Source organism: Dromiciops gliroides, chromosome 2, assembly GCF_019393635.1.
Source record: "Dromiciops gliroides isolate mDroGli1 chromosome 2, mDroGli1.pri, whole genome shotgun sequence".
Classification (NCBI taxonomy): domain Eukaryota; kingdom Metazoa; phylum Chordata; class Mammalia; order Microbiotheria; family Microbiotheriidae; genus Dromiciops; species Dromiciops gliroides.
This window is the reverse complement of record NC_057862.1, coordinates 120580956-120588704: the sequence shown is the minus strand read 5'-3', so window position 1 is coordinate 120588704 and position 7749 is coordinate 120580956. Positions and strand designations below refer to the sequence as shown.

General features: G+C 39.4%; 1 pseudogene; it reads right to left on the bottom strand.

The window, feature by feature from the left end:
• Nucleotides 1-236: 236 nt before the first annotated feature.
• Nucleotides 237-567, bottom strand: LOC122744333 (annotated as a pseudogene).
• Nucleotides 568-7749: the final 7182 nt, after the last annotated feature.

Below are 7749 nucleotides of genomic sequence, written 5' to 3'. Positions count from 1 at the left end.
GAAAGGAGTACCTGTGCATGTGCATAGTCTCTCCTAACCCTTGCATGTGGGAACTATATGTGTTTGAGTTTTTGGTCAAAGGTATTTCATGGCCAATCTTTGTTTAAAATTTTTTTAGAGAATGAAGTAAAATTTATTTTAAAAAACCACCAACAAATAGATCTTGAATAGGGAAAAGGCATTCAAAGCAGCATATACATTTGCAAAAATGTGTAATTTTATTCAGTTTTTATATTCTAGATCCTTGAGTGATACAGCATCACTCAGATCCTGTGTCCAATGGCCTTGGCAGGAAGATTGCTTCTGAACTTGGCCCGAACCATTCCACTATTACCATGAGCTTGAGTAACTTTCTCCCAGATCACTCTTGTTCTCTTGAGTTTCCCACCAGGAGTCACTGTGTTGTTTTTTGCCTTGTACACATAAGCACATCTCTTGCCCAGATAGAATTGTTTCATCCCTAGCATATTCTTCTTCAATTTTCAAAAGAGCTATATGTTCCCTCTGGTTTCACAGGCTTCTCTTGTAGCCAGCAAAAATGGCCTTGGACCACAGTCTTCCAGGCATTTTGCTGTTCTAAAAGTCCTGTTTCCAGGAGGCCTCCGAGGTTCCAAGATGGAGGAAAAAGCCATGGCCAATCTTTTTAAAATCCTAGCCTCAGGGGCAGTTAGGTGGTGTGGTGGATAAAACACTGGCCCTGGATTTAGGAGAACCTGAATTCAAATCTAGCCTCAGACATTTGACACTTACTAGTTGTGTGACCCTGGGCAAGTCACTTAACCCTTATTGCCCTGCAAAAACAAAAATCCTAGCCTCTTGGAGAGACAAAGGGGGGATTTTACATTTATCTAGGCAGTATCATCTTAGAACTTTACCTTCTAACCATAGAAGGGAAATTTGCACAGCATCAGCTTTGGGGAGTGGACTTAAGAGTAACTCCAAGTTCAAGAGTTCAGGGATTTGGCTTTCTAGGAGAATTCCTGAGAATTATGATGCTCACTTCTTGGAGTAAGAAGAGCTTTGCCTACTTGGATACCTGCAGCTTGATGATAAGTCAAGGACCAAGGGAGGAAGGGATCTATGTCTTGCCACCTCACCCCCCCCCCAATTATTGTGGGTGTTATTTAGATGAAACTGGTCTGATGGGAAGGAGATTTCCTTTAGTAGTTTAATAAATTAGCCAATCAACCAACCAAGTCAGCATGATCAAATTTTATGGGGAGTTGGTTGACCACTATCACTGCATTTGTGTTCTATATTTGTTTATGGGTTCCTATAAGTCATTTTCATCTTCTGAAAATGAAGGTTGTTATCTAACTTTAATGTGTTTGCTTCTATAGTACTAGTACAGAACCTAGTGCTAGGAATCTTATTACCTACATTTTTTGAAACTTCAATATGACCCATGTTAGCAAATTTAAAAAAATTAAATACTGGGTTAATGAGCATAATGAGACAAAAAAGGATATGAACTTTTTGAGTCAGACCCTAAGATTTAATCTTTTCTGTATGAGTCCAGAGCTTGGGGGACCCTGGGTCATAGGTACAAATACATGATCCCTGATCTAATTTTACTCAAGGTTGACACTTGGCTCAAAAGGGCAAAACGTATGGTGTAGAGAACCCCTCTGATGCTTCAGAGACAGCATGAGGCAGTGTTCCTCCCCCCTCTAGGGGCCTCATAGAGGTCTAAGAACAGGCAGCCTTAGCAGTTGCTGAAAAAGTGATAAGGCCCAAGGACTAAGTTGTTTTGTCTTGGCTCGAAATTCTCATGCAAAGATACAAGGAGGTGCTGAAGTTGTTGGTTGGGAACAAAGGTTCTTTCCCGAGAGAAAGTGTATTCATGGCTTGTGGTTTTTTCTTATTTAAGCAAGCTTGTTTCAACAATAAAAGGCTCAGTGCTCCGTACTATCAAGCTGCCACTGTATCCACTTCCGGCCACCATCCCCAACAGTATGGGACTCTCATCGTTGGTGAAGATTCAGTGCCCCATGCCTATATGAGGAGCAGGGGTAGGTGAAGTTGGAGAGAAGAGAAATATAGGCTCTTCTGGTTTTCCATTTCAAGAAAGAAGATATGTGATTCCATTCTCTCTTTAGGTTGCTGAAAGGAGAGAAAGACTTTGGGAAGACCTGAACACAAAAGGACCTGGAAGTCTCTATTATGCCCCTATTCCTAGTTTGTTACACTGGAGATGGCAGGAAATTTCCTCTTGGGTGATATCTGGGATTCTCTTTCTTGGTTGAACTGAGTTATCTCCCACACAGTGGGAGAACTCATTTATTCTAGGTATTGTCTGGTATATACTCTCCTATGTATATTTTCTCTGGTTTATGTTTTGTTGTCAACTTGGCTAAGTGGGCTTCTTTGCTATTTGTATTCATTGGAACTGGCATGTCTAGGGAAGAAAGTCAAGACTTGAATATAGAGCTGGAGGGCCCTCCTTCCTTATTAAGGAACAGTGATAAGGAGTTTGTCTTGAACCTAAAAATTGCTTCCCCATGTCTAATCATATTTAGGCACTGATATGGTGGGAAAATGGGGTATGGGTTGGGGTTGGGGTTCTTGGGAATTCCTCTTTAAAGAATTACACCCTCTTGCACACAAAACATAGTTAGAATAAGGTGGTAGTTTATTGAGGAACAAGGGAAGGGAAGGGTGAGGGGAGGGAAACCATGAAAGAAATCCTTAGACTTTTCATGGGGAGATTTGGCATAAAGCACATGGCTCAGAGGTACCAAATCTCCTCTAACAGGAGACTGGAAGGTACTTTTATAGAGGCCTGATGGGGGTGGACCATCTGCCTGTGGAAAGTTCCTTTAATGAAGGTGGACCATCCCCCACTGGTGGTAGCTGGGGGAATTGGGTGAGGAGTGGAGGACCATCCCCCACTAGTAGTGACTAGAGGAATTGGGTGAGGGGTGGCTACGGATCCCTCTTCAGGACACAAAGGCCGCAGCCACACCCAAACTTATCTCCCCAGGGTAAGGGAGACCAGAATGAAGGGTAGGAATCCCAAGCTAGCTCAGTCCGATTTGGTTCCTCTGGGCGTTATCTGTCCTCTGGTTTAGTTTCTCAAGGAGAAGATTCCTCGATGTGCCCCAGAGAAATTCTGGGGTGCTCTGCGCCCCATGACAGGCACCTTCTTTTTTTGAGGAGATCAGAGTGGCCAGACTCTAGCCCTAACCTTCTGTTTCCCCTCCTGGTAGGAATAAAAGTCTCCCATAGAGAAGTTTTTGGGAAGGGAGGAGATGCTAGAAATATTGATTCTTGCCTCCCTGAGAGTCATATCTAGATATACTCATGGACATACATGATCTACATGGACCAAAACAGCACCTCACACCCACTTACAATAGAAATATATTACAAAGATATTGAATTCAGTGACATTCTGCAAAGAAGACTGTGATTTGTACTTATGAAAGTATAACATTGTATTATATTACTTTAAAAGGAGAGATCATTTTAGGCTGGTGAATCAGGGAAGGCTTAATGGAGGAGGTGGCACTGAAGCTGAGCTATAAATGAGGAATCCCTTGAGCCCAATATGAAGAATAGGCGGGTTTCAGTAGGTAGAGATTATTGATGTATGGGAGATCGTTCTAGGCATTGGGAGTGGTGGGAAAAAAGGTGCAGATGCATGAAAGTAGTGCATCTCTTCATGGAATAGTGAGTGAATAGTGCATGGACTTAAGACATATGAAGATGAGTAGTGTGAGATACATCTGTAAAACTAAATTGGAGACAGATGAGGGCTTGAATGCCAGGGTAAGAAATAGCTTTTATTTGGTTAAAGATATTTGGGTTTAATCTGGTAGGAATGCCACTAGGCAATGTAGAACCATTGAAGGTTTTTGAGTAGGGGAGTGATATGACTGGAACTCTGCATTAGAAAGATTAATCTGGCAGTGTTGTGAAGGATGGATTAGAGAGATGCAAAGGGTTACCCAATACTTACTGTTCAGCTTTCAGCAATCATGGGAAGAAAATTGGATTTTATTTTTCTTGACCTGAACTGGAATTAGAATATTTTTGTCATGTAGTTCTGTTACCTAGTTAGCTTCCAGTGTCTCTGACTCACTCACATAGATTGAAACTATCCATTTAGAGAGGAATAGGGTGATGGAATTATCTTATCTTTTAACCAGTTTTCTTGGGTATTCAGATCTACTGGGAGGTTTATATCCATTTTTAAAGGAAGAGTGATAGAGATACTGAGAGATAGAAATGACTTGTTAAAGGTCACACAGAAGGCATGTGGCATATTTAAAACGGAAACTGAACAGAATTGACATCATCTTAGAATCAGAGGGAACCCTGGAGGTTACCTAATTCAACTTTCCATCCAGTAAAAAGAGCAAAGGATTCAGAGTCATGAAATCTGGGTTTGTATTCTAGGCCTGCTGCTTACTAGCTATGTGGCCTTACTCTTTTGGGTTTTTCATTTTTGTCTATATATTGCAATAAATCCCCCTTAAAGAATTGAATCCACAGGCTAGAAGATTTTCTCCATCTTAAAAAAATATAGTGATGCTAGGACATATTTGTTATTCCTCATTCTTGTTACATGACCTCGTTTGTTTCTTTTTGCAATTATGCAAGACCTTGGTGATGTCTTTTGCACTGCTTCTCATGCACACACCCTCATTGGTAAGATGTTCCAGTATATCATGTGTCTTTCTATTTTCCTTTGGGCCAATTGTAATTGTGATTTGTCTACGATCCTAGAGTTCCATTATTTGAAGCTAAATCATATGAGTGTAGTAATAGTAGTAGGAGTAGGAAGAAAAGGAGGAGAAGGAAGAGGAAGAGAAATAGTAATAATAATAACTAACATGTATATAGCACTTACTATATGCCAGATACTTGTGCTATAAAAATGAGTGTTAAAAATACTGATGTCTGGAGGTAGGGAGCAGGTTTGTATCATTGAAAGTGCCATTCAGTGGTACAGAAGAGTTCCAGGGAACTCATGATAGAAGAGGATCTCCAAATCCAAGAAAAAAAAAGAAAGAAAGAACTGTGGAGTATAGATGCTGATTGAACCATATTATTTCTTTTGTTTTGGGTGCTGTTGTTTTTTTTTTCTATTTTGAGGTTTTGCATCACTGCTCTGATTCTTTCTCTTGTAACAGGATTAATGCAGAAATAGGATTAATGTTATTATGTGTATATATATGTGTGTGTGTGTATATATACATATATATATATCTATATGTATGTGTATAGAGATATATAGATATAACCTATATCAGATTACCTGCTGTCTAGGGGAGGGGGGAGGGAGGGGAGGGAGGGAGAAAAATCTGAAATTGTAAAGCATGTATAAACAAAAGTTGAGAACTATCTTTACATGTAACGGAAAAAATAAAATACCTCATACGAGAAAAAAACAAAAAACAAAAAACAAACAAACAAAAAAAGAAAGTGCCATTCAGTTTTCCAAATGCATTTAAGACTGCCTTCTCTTATTTTATTCTGGACCCAAATCATTGTCCATTTACATTGTTTATCCAAGATAGATGGACTTAACTCAATGAACTGACTATTGAAGTGCACATCATAATCCTGGCAACATTCAGTCTTCATCCACTTTGTTTTTCCTATGTGAAGTCTAGGTTGATCTCTTTGTAGTGGCCTTAGCTATCACAGAAGGATAATATTTGTTCCTTTAGTGTTCCAGGCCTTGATACAATCAGCACAGTGTCATCTGGAGACAAGAACATCTTTTTATAGAGATGATAGAAACAACCCAAGGTCTCTAATTACATACGCCTGAGCTGTAAACACATTGATTTTACACGGTTTCTGCTGAGTACACATGTGATCTGGTGCAGCTGAGATTTGTTTTCTGAATTCATTAGCAGTGACCTCTTTGTGATTCTGCCTCAGGTTATGGGCCTTAGGAAGACACTAAGAGAAGCCTTTTCTTCCCATGAAATGCTAATGAAATGCTGAAACATGGTAAGCCTTGGTGAAGAAGGGAACAGTAATGCTGTGACAGGTAGAGTTTGTTGTTTTTCTCTATGTGGGCACCATTGTTGGGGGACTAGGAACAGTATATCCCCTGGAAGTTGGGGAATGGCATACTAAGCATTTTTGTACTGTTTTCAGAGGAATCTGTCAGACAAAGGAACCTCTCATCTGATTTCTGTACCATAGTCCCCTTTCAGGCCCTATCTATACAGAATAAAATGAATATCCCAAAAGAGAGAGGTTATAGTCCCACTGTACTCTGCCCTGGTCAAACCATATACGTATTGTGCTTAAATTCTAGGTCCCATAGATTAGGAGGGACTTTCAGCTGAAGCATGCTCAGAAGAAGTTGACTAGGATTGTGAAAGGACTACAGACAAAATCATGTGAGGAATAAGTTAAAGAAACTAGGGGTGTTTAACCCTGAGGAGAATAGACTCAGGGGGGGGTGGGTGGGATGTGATCACTGTTATATGGTATTTGCAAAGGAGTCATAAAGGATGTATTGAAGGAGAGTGATCAGATTTGTTGTAAAGGGAAAAACTAGGAGCAATGGGGATCAATATAAGGAAATGCTTCCTATTCAAAAGTGGATATGTTGATCAGTGTTCCTAAATCTTTCTAAGTTGTTTGTCTTTAAAATAATGTTGTAATTATTATTCTGGTTCTACTCACCTTATGTTGCATCAGTTACTTAAAGTCTTCCCATGTTTCTCTGAAACCATCCCCTTTATCATTTCTTACAATACTATAGTATCCCATTACATTTTTGTAGTCAGCTGTTCTCCACCTTCTTGGATTCCAATTATTTGCCATCTCAAAAAAAAGCAATAAATACTTTTGTATATCTTTAGTTAGAATTTGTTTTGTTTAGGGCTCCTCCCTCCATTAATATGCCTTCACTCTTATTCTCCCTTTTCCTTCCTTCCCTTTCCCTCCTATTTTCCTATTGAATGAAATTTATTTCTGTACCCAAATATCTGTGTGTATTTTCCCATCCTTTAACCAGTTCAGATGAGAGCAAAGCTCAAGTGTCAGTTGCTTACCCTACCCCCTCCTTGTTTGCAAAGACTTCTATTTCTGTACCCTTATGCATGATATTTCTTTCTTAACCTTCTTGCTTTCTCCCCTTAGTGTATTCCTACTTCCCTCCTTCTCTATTCTTCTTTTAGTATCATCAAGACAATGGAACCACTCCCAGGCCTTCTGTCTAATCAGATTCCCTCTATGCCCCTGATGATGATAGAATTCAAGGGGGACATACATACATACATACATACGCACATACATAAAACATACACACATTTGGACATGGACATACATATACACACAGTATGTCTATATATGTCTATATATATGCACACATAATTTCCCCATATTAGACTGCAAGTAGTTTGTTCTATTCTAGTCCCTTATAATTTTTGTGTGTTTAGTATTTTTTTTTTTTTACACAGCTCTGGTCTTTTCACTAGTAATGCTTGGCAGTATTCTATTTCATGAAAGTTTTTTCTCTGCACTCCCTCCCACCCCTTCTAGTTTATACTCAGGTTTTCTGGGTAAGTTATTCTTGATTATAAGCCTATATCTTTTGTCTTTTGGAATACTACATTCTAAGTTCTCCACTCCTTTATAGTGGTGGCTGCTAAGTCATGTGTGAGCCTGACTGTGGCTCCTCAGTATTTGCATTTTTTCTTTCTGGTTGCTTATAGTATTTTTTCTTTGATCTGAAAGCTTTGGATTTTGATGATAATGTTCCTGGGAGTTTTCATT